Source organism: Schistocerca nitens, chromosome 2, assembly GCF_023898315.1.
Source record: "Schistocerca nitens isolate TAMUIC-IGC-003100 chromosome 2, iqSchNite1.1, whole genome shotgun sequence".
Classification (NCBI taxonomy): Eukaryota; Metazoa; Arthropoda; class Insecta; order Orthoptera; family Acrididae; genus Schistocerca; species Schistocerca nitens.
In genome coordinates, this window is record NC_064615.1 from 622745593 (window position 1) to 622769633 (window position 24041).

Genomic DNA, 24041 nt, shown 5'->3' on the forward strand with positions numbered 1-24041 from the left:
TAAGCAAGACAGCCAAGTCTGAAGATCCCGGAGATCAGCCTGAACTTCGACGTGGTCAATGCCGTCCCGCTGATCGACTGTTCGAACGATCCTGTCCACTGGAGCAATGGTGTTGCTGAAGAACGTCAGAGCCCCGAACATCCAACGTCATCAATATGACGGGCCACACGTCCGTGGTGTGGTGTATTTGTAGCAGAGGAGGAGTAGATATCCACAAACAACCGTAATTTATTACTCTGAAAATTGAAACGCCGACATCACCAGAAATAAAATTTTAAAATGCGTATGATCGCCATAAACTGAATTCATGTAGAGCAAAATCGTCGTTTCAATACAAAAAAAAATTAACACGGCAGTCAGCATGGAAGCACTGTAGAGGTGGACGACCTTGGTAAAGTTGCTCTGAGAAACTGACTCCTTGTTGACTTCACGAAATCATGAAATTAAGAAACTGCTGTTTCGAGACAGCTTCCACATTGTGCACTTTATACGGAAAATAAAATAACTGCTTTCATCAGAATCTGACAGGACCGGAATAATGAAATCAAGGCTTCAAAAATACTGCTTACGAACAGCCCCTCAAGCAACTATTACTGACGAAGTTGTGTTACAAAACGATCAAAGCTTTATAATACGACCGACAAATAACAGAATCGTACATCACTAAACTAGCTTTACGTAGTTGCAAGATATAGCAACTTGTGGCTTTTCAACGTAGCAGATCCACTAGTATTCTGAAAAGCAACAACTGCAGAGGCAAGGGGGTGCTTGTCAAGCCGAAGAAAAAATTCGCATCAAGCACAGATGTAACAAGCTGCACGAAAGCGTGGAACGAACGGGCATTCCTGGAAATCTGAATATTTTCAACGCTTCAATACTTTCCATGTATAGAGTGGTCCGGAAATTCATGGGAAGTGAGAAAATTGTAACTTTTCATCAATTACGAATATATTCTTACGATCTGTAACGTTTAATGTACGCGAACACACAATTAACTTTATATAGTACGATGTCTGCATTGCAAAATCCTATCTAATCCCCTCCAAATCGGAAATATCGTGGAAAACACTAATCAGAATGTTTTATTTATTTTTTGAAACGTAGGATTCGATGAAAGGGGGGCACTGAAGGTACTAGTCTCATATTTGGTGGATAAATAACATCCCACGATACTTGTGGTTAAATTTCTCCCGATTTACCTTGCTTATTGCCATCGTTAGCGTATCGGTGCAAGAAAGTTAAATCCCCAGTGTAAACAGGTAAACGGCTTTTAGTACAAAGTACCACAAACTGAGTAGTTAACGACAGTCGCCTTAATTACATTCCAAGACACCCAGTTTTTGGTGGCGACAGTGACTGATTCAGAGCATGTATTTAAAAGCGACTTTGAGTAGGAGCCCTAACGTAAAACCTGTCATTTTACTACAACCTCAACAGAAGCGCTACGATCAGTCATGGAATATGTAAAACATTATTAGAATTCATATTGCTAGGTAATTTACAGAAAGTAATATATCTCAGCAGTCTAACGATACTTCCATGTCGTGTATGAATTTTCCTACGGCAAATCTGTAGAAGAAACATACTGGAGTATGTTTTTCATAAGACACTATTAGCAGATTACGTGATAGAAGTATTTTACTCGAAGCAATATATAACACGAGTATCCGAAAAGAAAACTTTTTTTGGCACATCTGACTGAGGAAGTAAGTTTCCACAGTTCATTAAAATTCGGAACTTCCTAAGTGAACGGCTTCGATACAGATACTAGAGTTAACGCGATAGCTCTTTTCCACCTGGGATTAATTACTAGAAACACTATTACTTGACAGTGACACTATCGTCTAATTAATAGCACAAACGGTAAATGCCAAAGCTCAAAGAGCTCTTGTAATTCATGATATTGACTCTTCGTAAAAACTTTAGCAATATTCCCTGTTATTGGTAACAAGCATCAAAGTTTGCCACTGTTGAAATTTAAGTACTGCATATTCACTGGCATACTGATGGATTATGAAACGATAGTTAATCGCTTGCCTGGCGTTATATTTTCTGCCTTCCAGCTGAAATGATATAGTTTTACCTCAAAAAGGAAATCGTCAACTGTTGTACACCCACAATCTCACGATCAAACAACCATGTCTCGTAAAAACTTATCACCTGGTGGTCGGAGAGACCGACGACTGAACAGGCGCAGCCTCCGGCAAAGCTGATTCCTCCAGGAACTGTACTCTCTCTCTCTCTCTCTCTCTCTCTCTCTCTACGGGCTTCCACTGATAAATGACGCTTTGTTTACCTCCATAGAGATACTCACGCTGCGCCCTCTTACAGCATTGAGAATAACTATGTTGCAGTGTCTGTTTCTGATAAATTATAAATCGTTTACTTGTGTAATTTTGTGAGAGAGAGAGAGAGAGAGAGAGAGAGAGAGAGAGAGAGAGAGAGAGTACCCGTTGTTTCAGTGAAAATTTTTTTAAGGTCCCTACACAAGCACCAACCGACCAATTGCATGTGCCGCCAAGACGAGTCCCGACGGCCTTTCCTCAGCGATTACAGCGCCACAGTGACAAACGACGACAAACAGTCGACAGCGCAACACAGGGCACAATGGGTTGAGGTGGTCGGGTGTCAGCGGTGGTTGTACCCAACCGACTGCCCGACAAGAAAATTGGTCGGCTGGTTGGTCAGAACATCTACACACGTCCAGTTCGTCGGTCGGTTCAGTCAAACTACTTTCATAAATATTTTACAAAAGCTGAAACCACTCTCTAACTTGTATGGAAGCTTTCATGCAAGCAGCAGTGCAGTACAGGTCTTAGTTTTCTTTTTAAGAAATGAGAATGATGTTAGACAGAAAAAGAGTATACATAAAATGTAAATGAGAATTATTGGAAGGGAATACAAAGGAGAGCCAATCGCGAGGCGTTATTATACCTCGTTGTTGGAATCAGCTTGCAGTAACTTCGTAAAATATCAGTTTCATCGCTGCAGCTTTGTGTGTTTCGGAGGGGGATGCCACCCACTCGGTACTAAGGGAGGAAGAACGTATAGAACTGTACATACTGCAGATAAACAACTAAAGCAGTCCTCAGCCCGAAGGTTGGGTAGAACACCACGATGCCTGGTTATCCATGGTCTTTTTGGACAAGTATTTCCTTCTCTTAAGTCTTCCCCTGGCCTGTAAAACCCAGACAATTACATGAGCATCTTAACTTTAATTTGAACTTGGAATACCACGACAACTTCGCATTTCTTTCACACATGTAATGACTGAAAAATGATAAATAAGACATGGAAGACCGGTGATGGATTGAAACCCGCATTTTTGGACTTCTATTAGCATTGTATTGTATTGAACTGGGGACCTAGAAACGACGGAGAGGCTTCGTCCCCGCCGTAGCCCTCAGTGGTACTCAACCGCATAACAGGCTACAGCAGTCCATTCTCCCAACAGCCGCCACCACACCGAACCCAGGGTTATTGTGCGGTTCCGCCCTCAGTGGAGCACTTCGTTCCCGGTCTTCCACTCTTATTATTCCCTCTTGGCTCTTGTACATGTTTAATTTTACCCGTCTCTCCGTATAGCTTACCTACATTTTCCTCAGAATTCCGAACATCTTGCATCATTTGCCACTGCAGAACGCTTTTACCAGGTCGACAAGTCCTATGAACGTTTCTTGATTTTTCTTTAGTCTTGCTTCCATTACGTCAGAAATACCTCTGTGAGCCCTTTACCTTTCCTAAATCCAAACTGATCGTCATCTAACACTTCCTTAGTCTTCTTTCCATTTTTCTATATACACTACTAGAAATGGAAAAAAGAACACATTGACACCGGTGTGTCAGACCCACCATACTTGCTCCGGACACTGCGAGAGGGCTGTACAAGCAATGATCACACGCACGGCACAGCGGACACACCAGGAACCGCGGTGTTGGCCGTCGAATGGCGCTAGCTGCGCAGCATTTGTGCACCGCCGCCGTCAGTGTCAGCCAGTTTGCCGTGGCATACGGAGCTCCATCGCAGTCTTTAACACTGGTAGCATGCCGCGACAGCGTGGACGTGAACCATATGTGCAGTTGACGGACTTTGAGCGAGGGCGTATAGTGGGCATGCGGGAGGCCGGGTGGACGTACCGCCGAATTGCTCAACACGTGGGGCGTGAGGTCTGCACAGTACATCGATGTTGTCGCCAGTGGTCGGCAGAAGGTGCACGTGCCCGTCGACCTGGGACCGGACCGCAGCGACGCACGGATGCACGCCAAGACCGTAGGATCCTACGCAGTGCCGTAGGGGACCGCACCGCCACTTCCCAGCAAATTAGGGACACTGTTGCTCCTGGGGTATCGGCGAGGACCATTCGCAACCGTCTCCATGAAGCTGGGCTACGGTCCCGCACACCGTTAGGCCGTCTTCCGCTCACGCCCCAACATCGTGCAGCCCGCCTCCAGTGGTGTCGCGACAGGCGTGAATGGAGGGACGAATGGAGACGTGTCGTCTTCAGCGATGAGAGTCGCTTCTGCCTTGGTGCCAATGATGGTCGTATGCATGTTTGGCGCCGTGTAGGTGAGCGCCACAATCAGGACTGCATACGACCGAGGCACACAGGGCCAACACCCGGCATCATGGTGTGGGGAGCGATCTCCTACACTGGCCGTACACCACTGGTGATCGTCGAGGGGACACTGAATAGTGCACGGTACATCCAAACCGTCATCGAACCCATCGTTCTACCATTCCTAGACCGGCAAGGGAACTTGCTGTTCCAACAGGACAATGCACGTCCGCATGTATCCCGTGCCACCCAACGTGCTCTAGAAGGTGTAGGTCAACTACCCTGGCCAGCAAGATCTCCGGATCTGTCCCCCATTGAGCATGTTTGGGACTGGATGAAGCGTCGTCTCACATGGTCTGCACGTCCAGCACGAACGCTGGTCCAACTGAGGCGCCAGGTGGAAATGGTATGGCAAGCCGTTCCACAGGACTACATCCAGCATCTCTACGATCGTCTCCATGGGAGAATAGCAGCCTGCATTGCTGCGAAAGGTGGATATACACTGTACTAGTGCCGACATTGTGCATGCTCTGTTGCCTGTGTCTATGTGCCTGTGGTTCTGTCAGTGTGATCATGTGATGTATCTGACCCCAGGAATGTGTCAATAAAGTTTCCCCTTCCTGGGACAATGAATTCACGGTGTTCTTATTTCAATTTCCAGGAGTGTATTATTCTTGTCAGCAATTTGGATTCGTGAGCTGTCAAGCTGAGGGAACGATAATTCTAGCACTTGTCACCTCTTTTAGTCTTCTAATCTGTGTGGATGATACTTTCCGAAAGTCATATGATGTGTCGTCAGACTCATACCCTGTGCATTCTACACACCAATGTGAATAGTCATTTGTAGCCACTTCCCCGGGTGATTTTAGATATTCTGCTGGAATGTTATCTATTCCTTCTGCCTTATCTGATCTTAAGACTTCTAAAGCTCTTTTAATTTCTGATCCTATTACTGGATCCCCTATCCTTTCTGTAACGACTCCTGTTTCTTCTTCTGTCACATCAGACAAGTCTTCCCCCTCATAGAGGGCTTCAATGTACTCTTTCCACCCATCCATCTTCTCCTCTGCATCTAAGAGTGGAATTTCCTATGCACTCTTAATATTATCCCCCCTGCTTTTAATTTCACTGTAGGTTTTTTTGACTTTCCTATATGCGGAGTCAGTCCTCCCGACAACCATTTCTTTTTCGATTTCGTCACATTTTTCATGTGGCCATTTCGTATTGACAACGTTAACTGGAATACTCTCTTTCAAATTCTGAAGGTGGTAGGGGTAAAATACAGGGAGCGAAAGGCTATTTACAATTTGTACAGAAACCAGATGGCAGTTATAAGAGTCGAGGGGCATGAAAGGGAAGCAGTGGTTGGTAAAGGAGTGAGACAGGGTTGTAGCCTCTCCCCGATGTTATTCAATCTGTATATTGAGCAAGCAGTCAAGGAAACAAAAGAAAAATTCGGAGTAGGTATAAAAATCCAGGGAGAAGAAACAAAAACTTTGAGGTTCGCCGATGACATTGTAATTCTGTCAGAGACAGCAAAGGACTTGGAAGAGCAGTTGAACGGAATGGACAGTGTCTTGAAAGGAGGATATAAGATGAACATCAACAAAAGCAAAACGAGGATAATGGAATGTAGTCAAATTAAATCGGGTGGTGCTGAGGGGATTAGATTAGGAAATGAGACACTTAAAGTAGTAAAGGAGTTTTGCTATTTAGGGAGTAAAATAACTGATGATGGTCGAAGTAGAGAGGATATAAAATGTAGACTGGCTATGGCAAGGAAATCGTTTCTGAAGAAGAGAAATTTGTTAACATCGAGTATAGATTTAAGTGTCAGGAAGTCGTTTCTGAAAGTATTTGTATGGAGTGTAGCCATGTATGGAAGTGAAACATGGCCGATAAATAGTGTTGACAAGAAGAGAATAGAAGCTTTCGAAATGTGGTGCTACAGAAGAATGCTGAAAATTAGATGGGTAGATCACATAACTAATGAGGAGGTATTGAATAGGATTGGGGAGAAGAGAAGTTTGTGGCACAACTTGACTAGAAGAAGGGATCCGTTGGTAGGACATGTTTTGAGGCATCAAGGGATCACAAATTTAGCATTGGAGGGCAGCGGGGAGGGTAAAAATCGTAGAGGGAGACCAAGAGATCAATACACTAAGCAGATTCAGAAGGATGTAGGTTGCAGTAGGTACTGGGAGATGAAGAAGTTTGCACAGGATAGAGTAGCAAGGAGAGCTGCATCAAACCAGTCTCAGGACTGAAGACCACAACAACAACAACAACAACATTTCGTATTAGCTTTCCTGCACTTCCTACTTCTTTCATTCATCAGCGACTTGTATTTCTGTGTTCCTGAATTTCCCTGATCGTATCTTCTGTTACCGTTGGTTTCTTTGCAGCTACATTCTTTGCTCCAATGTTTTTCTATCCTGCTTCTGTGACTGCCCTTTTTAGAGATGTTCATTCCTCTTCAACTATACTGCCTGCTGAGCTATTCCTTGTTGCAGTATCTATATCCTTAAACAACTTCAAGTGTAATCTCTTCATTCCCCAGTATTTCCACATCGCCCTTCTTCGGGCATTGTTTCTTCCTGACTAATCCCGTAAACTTCAGCTTGCTTTTCATCACTACTAAATTGTGATCTGAGTCGATATCTGCTCCTGAGTATGCCTTAGAATCGTGTATCTGATTTTGAAATCTCACTCTAACCATAATGCAATAAAACTGATAGCTTCCCATATCTCCTGAACTTTTCCAAGTATACCTCCTCCTCTTGTGATTCTTGAACAGAGTATTGGCTATTACTAGTTAAAATTTATTACAGAACTCAGTCTTTTTCCTCTCACTTTCCTAGTAGTAAAGCCATATCCCCCCATTAACCTTTCTTTCTACTTCTCCCCCTGCAGCCACATTCCAGTCCGTCATGACATAGCCATCTCCCTTTACGTACTGCATTACCCACTTAGTATCCTCATATATTTTCTCTGCCTCTTCACCTTCAGCAACTATCGTTATCGATGTTGGGTTGATGGCGATTCTAAGGTAAATAATCTTATCACTGAACTCTTCACAGTAACACACACTCTGCGCTACCATCGCATACATAAAAAATCCTACACCCGTTACACCTTTTTCTGCTTCTGTTGACATTACCCTATACTGATCTGACCAGACATCCTTATCTTCTTTTAATTTCACTTCACTGATCCCAACTATATCTTTTTGGAGCCTTTGGATTTAATTTTCCAGGCTTTCTAGTTTCTCTACCAAGTTCAAATTTCTGACATTCCACGTCCCAAACGTTATCCTTTATTTGGTTATCCAATCTTTTTTCATGGTCATCACCTGCTTGGCAATGCCCTCTCGGAGTTCCGAATGGGGGACTATTCTGGAATCTTTTGCCAATGGAGAAATCATCATCACAATGTTTTCAATTACAGGCCATATGTCCTGTAGATACTCGTTGTGTGTCTTTAATGTAGTCGCTTCCATCGCCTTCTACATCTTCATGCCGTTGATGAGGCTGGTTTCTCCGCCTTTTAGGGGTAGTTTCACGTAGCAAGGGCACGAGAGTAACCTGAACCTCTGTCCACTCCTCCTCTCTCTTTGACAAGTCTGTTGGCAGAGTGAGGGTGAGTTCTTACACCAGAAGTCTTCGGCCTCCAATTTTGATTATTATTCAAAATTTAAGTGGAGGTGGGGTTTGAACGCGGGATCGAGAACATGTCGGTTACAAGTCAAAAGCGCTATACCTAGACCAAGAGAAATTCTGGAGTGTTATGGATGGTAACTATCCACAGAGATATTTTGTGGTGTAGTGGCTAAGGTGTGTTCCTTAATTCTTGGAGTTTGTGGTCTCACATCACATCAGGTGCTTCAAAATTTAGTTCATTTTCAAGTCTTAGTCGGAAGGCCTTTTTGTTCAAATAAATTGATTTAAATGTAATTTTTTTAAATCATCTTATTAAATATTTCAATTGCTCTGATTTTGGTCTTGAAAAAGCAACGATTAGAATCTTTGTAAACATGTTTTTAATAATTTTTACTTATCTTTCATAATGTTTGAGCCAACAGCCTTGCCACAGTGGTAACACCGAAGTCAAGCGCAGTCCGTAGCACTTGGATGGGTAACCGTTCGGGTCTGCTGAGCGCTGGCGGCAAGCAGGGTGCACTCAGTCCTTGTGAGGCCAATTCAAGAGCTACCTGACTGAAAATTAGCGGCTCCGGCCATGAAAGCTGACAACGGTCAGGAGAGTGGAGTGCTGACCATTTCCCCTTCGTATCTGAATCCCGTGAGTCTTCTCAGCTGAGGATGACATGGTGGTCGATCAGGCCTCCGAGGCCTTTTTGGACGGAGTGTAGAGTGTCATAATGGTCAAATATTGGAAAATGCGAGCTATTGGTTGGAAAAAATGGCCGAAAAATCGATTTACGATGACTACACAGTGATGTCAAAAACGTATTTTTCGTTACAGGATGTACATTCATTTGGTGGTAATCGTCATATGAACATTGAAAACAAATGCATGTTAAACTGTAGCTAAAAAACACAGATGAAGATTTAAACGAAAAACTGGATCATAAATAAAATAAAATTCAAATAGCATGAGGAATTGAAATAATGCATGCAAGAACATGAACGAAAATATAAAATGAAAAAACGGAAGAAATCTCACGCTTGATCCCAACGGAAAGACAAAACAGGAGAAAATGAAATATTTGATAATACGATTGAAACGACGTGGCAAATCATTATAAATTAATGAAAATACATTTCAGTCAATTAATTGAATGAAAATAAGGACCAAATTCCCTTTTGATAATGATTTCAGAACACAAAATATTCAATCATCCGACAAGATTAGAGTCCACAACCTCCTGAACGTACCTCAGACACGTACACCAGTGCCACAACGCCACTTGACATGCAGTTAGCATTTCTAAGGCTATACCATGTCACGTGAAACTAAAAACTTTTTCCGTCGATTACTCGTAAACAAGGGCTCATCAGGGAGAATAGCTGCAGCGTGTGATACCTGGGACCCTCACCTTCATCACCGAATGGATCGTTTAAAAAGTCTATCCCACGCCTGGAGACTTCTCCCTGTTGGATGAACTTAGCCGTTAATGGTTTATTTCGACGCCGAGTTCCCTCATAGGTCTCAGCAAATCGAGTAGAAACTGGGCAGCACATTTTGCATAGCAAATATCCACGAGTGACTGCAGATAACGTTCCTGTCATATGTCGCTTTTTTTAAAGTATTGTGATTAAAAGTTTCTTTTCGCTAGTATTTTGTTGTTCTCAATTCGACCAACGTGATCAATATTCAGTGTACTATTAAAGTTAACGTTAGCGGTTTTTCACGCTTCTAAATAGAATAACTAAACATTGCTGTTTGGATGGAAAACGTACGACAGAATTACGTCGAATTTAATTTACATGTCATACAGCTCTTTTAACAAGGTAATCTACGTTTGTTACTGGGCCCGTTCCCCAAGTTCTGTAATTCGCACACGCACCGCGGGAGAACTTTTGGTAGCAGTGATCGTTGGAATCAAACTCTGAAGTAAGCTTTGTGCCGTGTTTCGATAGCTCGTACAAGTATCCACCAATAAATACCACGAAGCGTGAGGGCTATTTATAAACTGACCATTGACAGGCTATTAAGGAGAGAAAAAAAATTATAATTTTTCTTATGTCAAAGTTTACTTAAGTGTTGACTTTGCATTTCCCCATAGTTGCCAACCGTACTCAAAAATGCTTCATCTTTGTCTCCTGATAAAACAATGGTGTCACCTGAAGCTTCAGCCACCTGATAAGAGCACCCTTGAGCTCATCGTCGCTCGAGAAGGACTGAGTAACCGCCAGGCCTTCATCTGGGGGAAGAAATGACAATCTCTTGGTGCTAGCTGGACTAAATGCTGAAAACTCTTCCGGCCAGAAACTCTGAGCTTTTACCTGCATATGATTCGCATTATGGAGTCGTGGTTGAGAATAACTCCTTCTTTAACTATCTCACACCGTTAGTTTTGGATTAATCATCGGAGTTTCGTGAGATTTTTGTACTAAACCTATGATGACACACAATTTTCATGCGCTACTCTCATTAAATAAGCTGTCTAAATTTCTTTGCTATTCCAAAACAACCGTAACCGTAATTCTGCGATTTGACAGCGTTTCGGAGAGTATGATTCATCAGGTGCTTTAGCTTTTGGACGATGAAATTACCATGCTGTCCATCGGCCCAGTGAGTTTGGAGCTAGTTAAGCTCGTTAGACAGGCTACGTCAGGAGAAGGCGTCTGGGTTTGTTGCCTGTTCTGTTATCTTGACTCCCGATGCTGAGCAGAATTGAAGTTACGTAACTTTGTTATCTGCTTCTGCCGCAATAATTGCAATATTTTCTTTCGTCTTACTTTCATTTAAAGAAACATCATACTATCTCCTGTTTTAATTAATAAAAGTTTAAGAATTTCACTCTCTTGAGTTAATGTTTTACAGGGCTGTGAGCAATCGTTGCCCAGATAGTCAAATCTCCTTGATTTTCATCATATGGCGATGACCAGGTTTGTATTTTTGAAGAGCCGTTATTGGTCGTTTCTTAATTTGTTAAATTTTTATTAAAGTTTTGTTATCTAGCACTTGCGAAAATTTTAGTTAAAGGGGTTTTTAGATTATAAGTAATTGTCTTGATTACCCATTATGTTCTTGGCTTATATTAGTCGGGATCCCGTTTGTAGTTTTGAACTGTAGTACAAGATTCTACAACCTCAGCTGGTGGTCAATCAGGATAATTACGCCTCATGTTGACACTGATTCTTTTTCTAAAAGTGTGAAATCAAAAATAAAACTGAATTATGTTATCTCTTGTTCAAGTTTCATTTAAGGGCTCTGTGGTCTTATTTTTACTCTCGTTTCATTTTACTCTTCATTTCTTCTTTATTTATTTACCTATTTGTTTTTGATTCACTCTGTTTTAATTTTATTAAGGGGTAGTAGCCGCTAAGTTTACATAATGTGAAATTGGAATTTTGCCACTTATAATCAGTTTGTATAGTGTGAAAATGGAAATTTGTGTTTTATAATCTTCTTTAATAAGTGTTTTACAAATGGTAAAGTATGTTTACCCGAAACCCGGTACAGTCCTTCCACGTAATTAACTTTCAGCGCCTGGGCGCCATTTGACCACAGAGTGCCCAAGTGTCAGGTGAGGCTAGTAAGCAATTAGCTGCTGGTGGCGGCAGCGACCTCGCTGTTTCGAGTTACTTGGTCTGCTTGGTGAAGTAATGCAAAGTCGGTCAGCGGTTCAACACCGCTGGCGTTCCGTGACTGGTTGGAAAATTTGCAAGCCCATGTCGAACTCAGAGCCGTTTGAGATTGGCTGGCGAGCCAGATGGTTGGTGGCCTCACCTGTGTGAATCCAGTTTCAGACCTGGAACCATTTGTGGCTAGCTGCAGGCTCACAGATCAGTGACTTCACCTAGCTGGTGACGCTGGTCTATGAGATACGACTAGCTGAGATGTACATTCAACGTATATGACTGTTGATGAGACTGTGCTAGGTGGATGTGAAATTTCAAAGGAATGATGCTGTCACTCAAGTTTGGAGCATTTATAATTCCTCCTTGTGGGTGTGTTAGGGCAGGTGACAGGATACCACTATATACTTCGCTGTGGGAGCATTGAAAGGTAACTTGTTAGGACTATTTGATTGACTGGGAATGTTGGCAAAAATTAGTGTACTAACAACATTTATTCTCCCAAACAAGACATAAATCATACTAAACTAGTTATAGATTTAATATCCTAAGCAACTAGTAGGTGATTTAATACTCCACAGGGTGGAGCCTGGTTGGCAAATACAGTTTAACTAGGTGATCAGTAAGTCAAGTACTCTGGCCTTAAAGATGTGGTTAACACAAGCTGAATGGATCTGACGCTGAGAAGACATTGATTGATCAAATCTACTGAAGTTTCTCTACGCAGATGCAGCTGAATGCAAGTGGCGATTGAGATCAGTATGCCCTGATAATGCCGGAGCGGCAGTACATTATCCTGTTTGCTTCGTGAGGCGACATGACTTGCAGCTGACGAGATGTGTGGGGCAGAGGAGGTGAGACGTGGATGCGACACCTGTGAATCGATCGCGACCACGAAAGAAATGCAACAGTCTCACAGTCTAGCGATCAGGCAGACGAATCGCAATTTACTGTCTATCAGAGCCCTAAAATCCCAGTTGATTTCAGTGTGTTACATACCCATTCGCTGGTCATACCAAGGACCAATTTGGCTCACTTATAGGGCAGAGTGCACAAGGACACCAAACGTCAAGACTGGTAAACCGTAAACGAATAAGTGTGCCCTCAGCAAACGAGTAGTCCGAGACGTTTGAAGTCACTCTGTCGGTAAAGCATGAACTTCACCACAGGCTTCCTCGTCTAAAGTACTCACAAGTGAAGTCAGTCTCAGGACCAATCGCAAGTAGCAACCACACACGTCAGAGCTTCTTGGAGCAGAAGTCCCTTGCCAGACCAAAAGTCCTGCACCACAATGCTTCGCACCTCTCCTGAAAAAAAATCCGTCTTCCCGCAAAATAGACGAACGACACCACCTTCACCGCATCTTGAGCCAATCACAAGGCTCTAGAGGCGCTAAATCTCCCCTCCCACACGACAGTACAAACTCATCTTGAACCAGGGCAAGAGTTAAGAAACCTGCATCTCTGAACAAAAGAAACCACCAGTTACTGACATTTTTAAGTTTTTGCGGAGGGGAAGAGATGATTTTTCTGAAGTCATGTGTCCTCCCATTGCAACAAGTAAACAGATATGATCTCAAAGATCTTTATCTAAATCGCCTGTGCCTTGGAGGTTGTTAGTCCTAGCTATGAGGTGTAATGAAGATTCTGTCTCTAGACATTTCTCAGATGCCGGAGTTTTCTTATACAACAGAGGCAGCCGATCACTGGCCTACTTGCATTATCGGCAAACACGAAAACGTGAATTTTTACTATGCATGGCTCTGCACACAATGCCCAGTTTATGACTCCACTGTGTAGACACGTTCCTTTAAACCGTCACCCCATCCCAGGCTTCTGCTGGCGCCATATCAGGTATTGTGGCATTGTTCTGCTGGAGCCATGTCTCGATGAGAGGCTGCCCTGTCTGCCCAATAAGGCTGCAGGCCTGTCAGGCAAGATTTACTAAGGGATATAATCGCCACCAGTTGCTTTCAACTCCCAACAAGCCATTTCTATAAGCTAAGAATCACAAAAATAGCTCAAGCTTTTAGCACTCTACCAGGCTCCATCAATGTCTGCTTTCTAGAGTCTCACTCAAGGTGTGTCAGTAATAAAATTTTAATATTTTTTTGTATGCAAAAAATAGATGAGAGAGTAACTTGTCCTCTCACACTGCCCCCTAGATGCTCTTGATTTCTGGATGAGCAATGTCTCACTTCAATATTGTTTAGTGTGACATGAACCAAAGGAAATCATAGAAAATGCTAGGAGAATCTCATCCTGACAACCGATTATATGTGAAAAACGTAACTTTGCAATTCAGGATTGCCCATGGCTAAAATACATTCTAGCTTGACCTCATGCATTCCAGGGGTCATTCATTCACACGAAGCTGCAAGCCAGCAAGAGTACATTTAAACATTGCTGTGAGTAGTATGAATTACATTAGACCCAGGGGTCACTGCTGTATCACTGACTTCCATTAAACAATTAATATGCAGTCAAAAGGCCTCGTAGCAAAGAAATGTACTCATTCACCCCACATCCTGAGATCAGAGATGTCTAATGTCCCTAATCTTCTACAATGTCCTTGAGTATGAACTCTTCTCTGCTCATTGATTTACTCTTGCTCTATCACTCATTAAGTGTCAATCATCAAACACATACATTCTTAAATTCTCAATCAACAGGATATAACATGTGCAATTAGTTTGTTTTATTATCTAAGTTGTGTAAATTTGTGTACTTTTTTATGACATGAAAACAAATATAGGCACATAATCATTGCCGAGAGCATTAATAAATGTGCAGAAAACACATAGACTTCCCAATTAAAACAACTCAACTGACACATATAAAAACACAAAAATATATTTTATAATGAAATTACATAAAGGTATCCTATCGCTCCCTCCACAAGGGTCCCTGTGGAGACAAATTTTACAATTGAAAATGTCACACGAATTGAGAACATGACACTTATGCACATACACAAAGCATGACTGCTAGGACTGAATAACAGCATTTTGCACCAGAGTGGAATGGACCCTCACTCAGCGCATCACGTAGCAGAAGTGGCGGCAGACATCTCTGGCATTCCCTCTTATCTCTTGCATCATCTGGCGTCTTGGCAGTATCTGGCATCTTTGGCAGCTTCTGGACTGCAGCTGGATCATTGGCCTCATCTTTGTCAGGCCGCAGTCAGCCATCAGGGACCGGCATGACAGTACTGCATTCGACATGCAACCCGCTTTCTGGCATAGATTTCCATTCAGCGTTGGCAGGACTTGGGACTTCCCTACTCTTCCCATTCGCCTCTGCATTGGAATGTGTGCCTTCAACCATGGGACATGGAATTAGCTCGCCTTTTGTCTATGGGACACATCACTCTCAGCACCCTGCTGAGTAGGTTAGGCATGGTGCACGCGTCAACTGTGGTGTCACGCAACTAGCTTGTCCCGCGATTAGCAGCATGACAGGTCGTTGGCCGCTAGGGGATCTTCGCTGGTGCATGGTGGCATCCCACAGTCTGCACTGGCTTGAGACATGCCACCTCCACTGGTAGACGACTGGGCTGTGTGATGTAGGCGCTTCAGCTGGCAGCAGCCGGTTCTGTCGCTATGGGTGGTCCTCCCTCACCTCGGCTGCTACAGCTGACTCATTACAGCTGTCCAAGCATCTCGCCCCTCGATGGCTAGCATGGGTTGTGACAACCAGTCTGCTGTGTTGGTTCTGGAGTCTGCACAATCCTCAAGGGTGTGGGACTTTTGGTCTTGTAAGGGACTTCTGGTCAAAGCTCTGGCATGTGTGTTATATGTCGTTGGAACCTGGGACATGTCCTGAGACTGACTTCACTTGCGAGTAATTTGGACTGGGGAGTCTGTGGTGAAGTTCTTACTGTGCTAACAGTAGTAGTGCATCATGGACGGTGGGAAAAAGAGATCGGAAGAAATCGGAGCGACTGAGGTGTGGTGCTACAGAACAATTTTGAAGATTAGGCGGACTGACAATGTAAGGAATGAGGAGTTTCTCCGCAGAATCGGCAAGGAATGTGTGGACGACATGGACAAGAAGAAGCGTCAGGATGATAGCACATGTGTTAAGACATCAGGGAATAAATTTCATGGTACTAGAGGGAGCTGTAGAGGGCAAAACCTATAAAGGAAGACAGAGATAGGAATACACCCGGAAATAATTGAAGCTGCAGGTAGCAAGTGTTACTCTGAGACGAAGAGGTTGGCATGGAAAAGAAACTCGGGGAGGGGGGGGGGCATCAGCTAAGTCAGAGGTCTGATGACCGAGAAAGATAAATAAAATAAAATTAAAAAGGTAGGACAACTTCTACTTTAGTTTATATCCATATTATTGTTCTAATCATCACCAATTGCACTTGGAAACTATGGTCACCACACAACAAACTTTCAAATAGTGCAATCAAGAAGTTACAAACCATGTTGTCAGTGTACCTCAATATTATTTTCACGCTAATTGTAACCTAAAACGTTTACTCAGTTTCGTGACTGCTTAATACATAAAAAATACCTATCTAGTATAGCCTTCAGTTTGAAAGTTTTGGTTTTTGGTGAACACCTTTTTGGTGATAATCACCTGAGAATTAATACTTTATTTAGTCGGTCACTGCTTCTAGATTTTTTATTACAGACTGGAATGAGTAAGATTAAATTATGATACTCCTACAACACATTCAAAACCACATATGGCCCCGATAAGAAACAAAATTCAGGCGTCATTTACGTTCACTTCTCTGATTTCCACACATCAGACAAGACCTGCAGACCGAGCGAGTGGCGCAGTGTTTAGGACACTGGACTCGCATTCGGGAGGACGACGGTTCAATTCCGCGTCCGGCCGTCCTCGTTTAGGTTTTCCGTGATTTCCCTAAATCGCTTCAGGCTAACGTCGGGATTGTTCCTTGGAAAGGGAATGGCCGACTTCCTTCTCCTTCCTTCCCTAATCCGATGAGACCGATGACCTCGCGGTTTGGTCTTCTCCCTTAGTTCAAGCCAACCCTTCTTGCAGGAATGACGCTACGACCTGTGTGGAACGTGATGGGTCTTAAATAATTTACAGGAACAGATAAAACGGAATAAAATATATATGAATATGTAGTTTACCCTCTACCCTCGGCATCCCTATGTGAATTGTGTTGTTCAATCCTTGCGCTTCAGTCGTCAAACTTTGATCCCTGAGGGAATGTTGGAGTTAGTAACAGGCCTTATGAACACTGTAACGTGCATCGCGGTTTCTTTTGTGGTTGCTGCCCTGAGGCTACAGGTCTGTGTCAGCATCTCTGTCTTGTAGAAATCTATGGACTGTCAGTTCTTTAGCACAGCTTAGGATTGCCGTCTTGTTGGGATGTTTGAAACACGTGTGCCTGTACTGATGAGGACAAGGTTTTCGATGGTTCTGTCGTTTTGGACTACATATGACAACGCGCATTGGAGGGACACACTCTTCACTTCCGGATGTCGAAGTATACGTTACAAGAGGAGGCCACGACGTTGAGACCACAGTTTTACTTTAAACTTCGTGCGCCTTTAGTACGCTATGAAAACAATATAATGTGGAGATAGTACGGTGCACTACTGTGGCTGTTCCGAGAAAGAGTTTTACGCATCCATTATGTACTTATGTATATACGCGTATGTGGCGGAGGCCAATGTGCACGGTGGTCAGATGGTTAGCGTTCGAGCTGTCTAAGATCGTACGTGTAAGAGGCAACAGTTCAACTCCCGCTCAGACTTAATTATTAATGTACCTTATTTTCGTCTCTGGCCGTATGAAAAAAAAGGTGTATTTGCATTAAGTTTCAATTTATCTTTTTCCTTGTCTGCATGACAAATACCACCCTGTAACGTGTGATGTCGAGATTTTGAATAACGTCATTCAAGACAATATTTATCGAGGATTAACTTGGGCTTTCCAAGCCTGTCCATCATCCTTGAAAATTTAATTACTAATAGCAAATAGTCAAATGACATATGAAATTCACTAAAACATCACGAAAATGCACGAGGGTATTTATTTTAATTATATTGTCTCTCATATAAATTAAATAATGTGACCAGCGATCAAAAAAAATTAAAAATATAAGGGGTGGGATTCTGGCCGTCGCCTCGTTCACGACTAACTTGCTACAAGAAGACGCCAACCGCTTGACCGCAACGTCTGATACTGATTGGCTAATTACACAGATACATCTCTAACGTAACAGACAAGTAAAACTTCTGTTGCGATTTTCTCGGAATTGCCACAGTTGTGCACCTTACTACCTGCACATTATATTGTTTTCATAGCGTACTAAAGGCGCAAGAAGTTGAAAGTAAAACTGTGGTCCCAACGTCGTGGCCTCCCCTCGTTCGAATCAGCTCCACATTTGAAAACATAGTGTCTATGGTTTTCGTGGCGTGAGTGATTCCTTTATAGTTCAAATACCACAAACAGAGATGAGAAACTTGTGGAGATTATTTTATTGCAATGAATTTCTGTAGAAGGTACAGTTGAGGATACAATTGGTTCAGCGTGTATTTTAATTGTTACTGGTTCTGTGTTGGTCCAGTATCTTATCGTATTTACGTTTTCGTAGATGAAGATGTTTCGACTTACAACTGGAAGTTGATTATCTTCCATTCCTATTACCAAACTGAACCTAGCTGATATCTGCTGTAAGTAGCCAAACTGTGTTCCTCACTTAATTGTGTGGCTAATCCCATGCCTTAAATTAGGAAGTAAATCTGACTTCAACGTGATAAATTAAAATTACCTGAGCAGTTCACACTTACGTTAAGAGGGCAGCAGCAGTATCACGCACAGCAACTCGAAATGTAACTTACGTGAACAAGAGGAATCACCTATAACATTTCAACAAAAACTATGGCGTTTTGGTAACTTGGCTTAGTTACTCTACTCTGTGGTTGTGAACCCAGATCTGTAATTATAAGTCAAATTCGAAACTGTACGCTTTCGTAGAGTCACGTACCTCAAGTCTGGAAGTTCAGCAACGTTACGATTTACATTATTTGGTGAAAATGTATCCTAAGAACGGGATATGTAATATTCAGAACAGTGGATGCTATCTTGAAGTGAAACACCTATGGAAAACGTGGAATGCATCAGTTAGTATAGCCTAATGTCTCGTACAGCACAGTGTGAGCTTATTACTCATGGTAATGCATTTAAAAACAAATTAGTGACCAGGGATGCCGAAATAACTGAAAATATTATACATCATTTCATATATGTAGCTTGACATCACGTTAGCAGAATAACACGTGTTCTCTTACTGCACAACTGATTCTTGGAGGTAAAATTCAAATACATAAGCAACATGTGGTCTCCATACAAGTCATTTACTAAACTAAACTGTTGGTAAGGGTGACTGAACTGACTCTAATACCCTATGGGTTAATTGGGTATTTCAGATTTTGTACCATTCTTCGAAACTATTGTAATCAAAATGAAACATGGAATACCGGTCCATTCACTCTGTTCATAGTAATACTGCAACGAGAATTACTAAAACGTTTATCACAGCACGCGGCCACTCCAATTAAAATAACCACCTCGCCATACAGCAACTCATCGAACAGCCGCATCCAACACTAAGCAAGCAACGCCCCCCCCTCCCCACTCCCCCCCACAGTGCATATCTGAGTAGAATATTGGAAAGCTAGACCCAGTGTACTTTTGTGATCAGCTAGTGTATTCACTGCCCTGTACACGTAGATGTCCTGACCACATTTCCCGTAAACCTCAGAGTAAAGCTCCAAAGATAAATGCTGTTAGCGCTCGATAATGGGTGTTGAATAAAATTTAAATTTTTGCTGAAATAACTAGTCTACAAATTTATGGAACTACAGAAAGCGTAAAACGGAGTAATGAAACTGGTGATTTAACAGTCATCTTTCATCATCCTCCCCTTCTATAGAATAGTGGATTTTGAATGTTCTTTGTGGGAATACCAGGAGAGAAAAATCTAAACTGGTTATAGTACATCCTACCACAACACAATGTTATATTTTAAATAAAACCTTACATAAGAGTGATAAAAATAGCACAAACATTAATTTTGTTCTTGTGACTTCGGCTGAATGCCTATTATCTTACAATAACAAAACTGTAAGTAGCAACGGCGAATGAATCCATTGTTCTGTGGCAAACACAGAGAAAAGAATAAGACGTATAAATATAAGACAGTAAAATGAAGAAACAACAATAATGGATTCACTGTGAGCTCTTGAATTACAATTATCTTCTACCTACATGAATTGCAGGAATGTGATGCAGATTACCTAAAATACCAAGTGTGTAATGTAAACAAGCACCATCTTATCAATTTTAACCTCAAATGAATGTTAGGGGCTGAAATTCCACAAAGCATTGGACAATAATTAGATATGTGCAGTTCAGGTTGTGAGACATATTGCATTAGGTGTTGATTGTGTTCTACAACCCGTTCGATAGTGAACTTAGATAAATCACAATATTCAGTACAATTTTGCGAGAACATAATGAGACCATATGAGATAATATGAAACAAAACTACGTATAAAAATGACATCTATTGACAAAAGTCGGAGCCATCATTCGGCCTACATCGTTTACATGTCCGCAGCTCGTGGTCTCGCGGTCGCGTTTTCGCTTCCCGAGAACGGGGTCCCTGGTTCGATTTCCGGCGGCGTCAGTGATTTTCACCTGCCTCGAGATGACTGGGTGTTTTTATGTGCTCATCATTTCATCATCATTCATGAAAGTGGCGAGATTGGACTGCGCAAAGGTTGGGAATTTGTACGGGCACTGATAATCACACAGTTTAGCGCCCCACGAAGCAAACATAATCATTATCATTGTTTACATAAAACATGGGTAAATATTTTAAATAGTGAAGTATGCATACAGTATCATAAAAGGGAACTACAAATTCCATCATGTTGATCTTTCATTCATTTTACATAAAACGACTGCATAAACCATAGTACAAATCGATAAATATAAGGCATTTGATTCAATTGTTGTTATCCAGACATAATTGAACAGCCATAGCTGAGTTCATCTATTAAATCAGACATATAATAAAGTTACAATAAAGAAACAAAACCATTACATGAAATCTGCTCTAATCTATGCTTCTGGAAGTCACTTGCTTCCAGCAGTTTTTTATCTTGCGTAACCAGTTTGGGTACGAAAGGTATGTCTCTTTCAGTCTTCACTTTATAACACAGTAGCAGCGATATTTCAGCTGATAGTGGAGGAGAATGATTGTCAGCGTATGATTCATCTTTTAGATTGCCACTGGCACTATCACACTCGTTGACATTTAAGTGATAAACACTTTTGCGTGACACTATGGAGGACACACTGGATTGATGATGCATTTTTCCAACTTAATTTGAGGGCTTTGTGGATCGATTATATACTGGATAAGGCGTCTGGCTGTTTGATATCTCCCCACGCGATAGGAATTTGGCTTCAGTAGATGGACCCACGGGTGGAGCTGCTCTCTGTGCAGTCCTTTGGTCGTATACACAGCTAGCAGCTGTATGTACTGCTCTCACAGCGTGTTTCCAGTGACTACCATTGTGGTTGTCCATTGTTTGAGACAAGTACTCCGTCAGTAGGAACGTCCTCCAATGTGGATCAGCTGTCAGATGATTGGTCTGCCCATGTCCACTACGTCTTAAGTCCTCCTCAGTCATTCCTTCCCTGACGTCTAGTAATAATCTATAACTGTAAGAGGAACCCTCAATTCACCTCCATGAAAAGGCAAAATAAAACGATTAGTAAGGCATGTAAGAAAGTACACATACATAAACATGATCGAAAGATAACCTTTGATTTGAATTCAAAGAGAGATTGACTCTACATCACAATTAAATAACAATTATATCTCTACCGTATGATAATTTTAAAGGCTGCAAGTGAAGAATATAGTGCACAAGTGCTCATAAACACAAGAAACTCATGAACTATGCTTACAGACAAAAATTAACATCATTTTTTTAATCAGTTACGTGATATGAATACAAACTCAACAAACTGTACATTTTCTTATATGCATATGTTCCTCACAGAATTTTTTAAATGCAAAAACAGTTTTTTATATTATATTACGTTATATTATATGAATGCTTCGAAAATCTCTGCGGAAACCGCAACTGTGATACAGATATGTAAATTAATGGTGGATGGGGGAGAAAGGAAAGGAAGGGGAGGGGCTGTTGATATCAGCTGGATCGGGGCTTGATGTGGAATCAATGATGTCGAGTGATAATGTATGCCAGACCAGGATTAGATCCCAGGATCTGCTATTTACTAAACAATCCCTTTAAACAATTTATATCGCAATTGCACGCGCTATCTCGGTAAGGCTCTCGGACAACATACTTTCCCATCCAGCGCCACTTATCCACTGTCCCCGTCCATGTCCTCCATGCTTGCTATTTCCAAATTCACACTGATGGCTAGAGGACAAATGTATGGATGTAGTGGCATATACCGCTAGGAATGAGATAAATACTGCCTACACGAAAATTAAAGAGACCTTTGGAGGAAAGAGAACCTGTTGTTTCAATATCAATAGCTCAGATGGGAAACCAGTTCTAGAAAAAGAAGGGAAAGGAGAATGGCGGAACTAGTATATAGAGGGTCTATACAAGAGCGATCCACGAGAGGGCAGTATTACAGAAATTGAAGAGGATGTAGATGAGGACGAAATGCGTGAAGAATTTGACAGAACACTGAAAGACCTAAGTCGAAACAAAGACATGGGAGTAGACAACGTTCCGTTAGAGCTTCTGACAGACTTGGGAGAGCCAGCCCTGACAAGTCTCTACCATCCGGTGAGCAAGATGTATGAGACAGGCGAAATACCCTCAGACTTCAAGAAGAATATAATAATTCCAATCCCAAAGAAAGCAGGTGTTGACAGCTGTGAAAATTACCGGACTATGAGGTTGATAGGTCACGGCTGCAAAATACTTACACGAATTCCTTACAGATGAATGAAAAATCTGGTAGAAGCCTGTCTTGTGAAAGATCAGTTAGGATTCCGTAGGAATCTTGGAACACGTGAGGCAATACTGTCCATACAAATTATCTTAGAAGGTAGAATAAGGAAAGCCAAACCTACTTTTCTATCATTTGTAGACTTAGAGAAAGCATTTGATAATGTTGACTCGACTATTCTCTTTCAAATTCTGAAGGTGTCAAGGGTCAAATACAGGGAGCAAAAGCTATTTACAGTTTGTACAGAAACCAGATGGTAGTTATAAGAGTCGATGGCATGAAAGAGAAGCAGTGCAGTGGTTGGCAAGGGAGAGAGACAGGGTTGTAGTCTATCCCCGATGTTATTCAATCTGTATATTAACAATGCAGGAAAGGAAACAAAAGACAAATTCGGAGTAGGAATTAAAATCCATAGAGAAGAAATTAAAAACTTTGAGGTTTTCCGATGACATTGTTATTCTGTCAGAGACAGCAAAGGACCTGGAAGAGCACTTGAACGGAATGGACAGTGTCTTCAAAGGAGGGCATAAGATGAACATCAACAGAAGCAGAACGAGGATAATGGAATGCAGTCGAATTAAACCAAGTGATGCTGAGGGAATTAGATTAGGAAATGAGAAACTTAAAATACTAAATGAATTGTGCTATTTGGGTAGGAAAATAACTGATGATGGTCGGAGAAGATATAGAATGTAGACTACCAATGGCAGGGAAAGCGTTTCTGAAGAAGAGAAATTTGTTAACATTGAGTATAGATTTAACTGTCAGGAAGTCTCTTCTGAAAGAATTTTTATTGTGAGCTAACATCCTCATAGATGTTCGGGCTCACGTGCGGCTTCTATTCGTGGAAATGTCTTGGCTCAAACTCGTCTAGGGGTTGAACCAAATGTGTCGCATTACACGCCCTAAATTAGACACTTGTGACCCTTTGATGAAACTGTCGGCTGATGGCAAGTTTGGGAAATACAATGTCAACATAACATATAATAACAGTAATAATAATATCGGGAACTAAATTAACGACCCATAAATGATGTAGGCTACACAGTTGCGATTAGGTTAGAAAAATGATTATTCAGAAAGCAAATTAATAGGGAAAGTGGTCGTATTTAGAATTTCTGTTACACTCGAGCTCATATCCATCTGACAGTGTTCGACCATTCACAATCTCATCGCGAAACACAATACTCCATATCATTATTTAAACGAAAAGT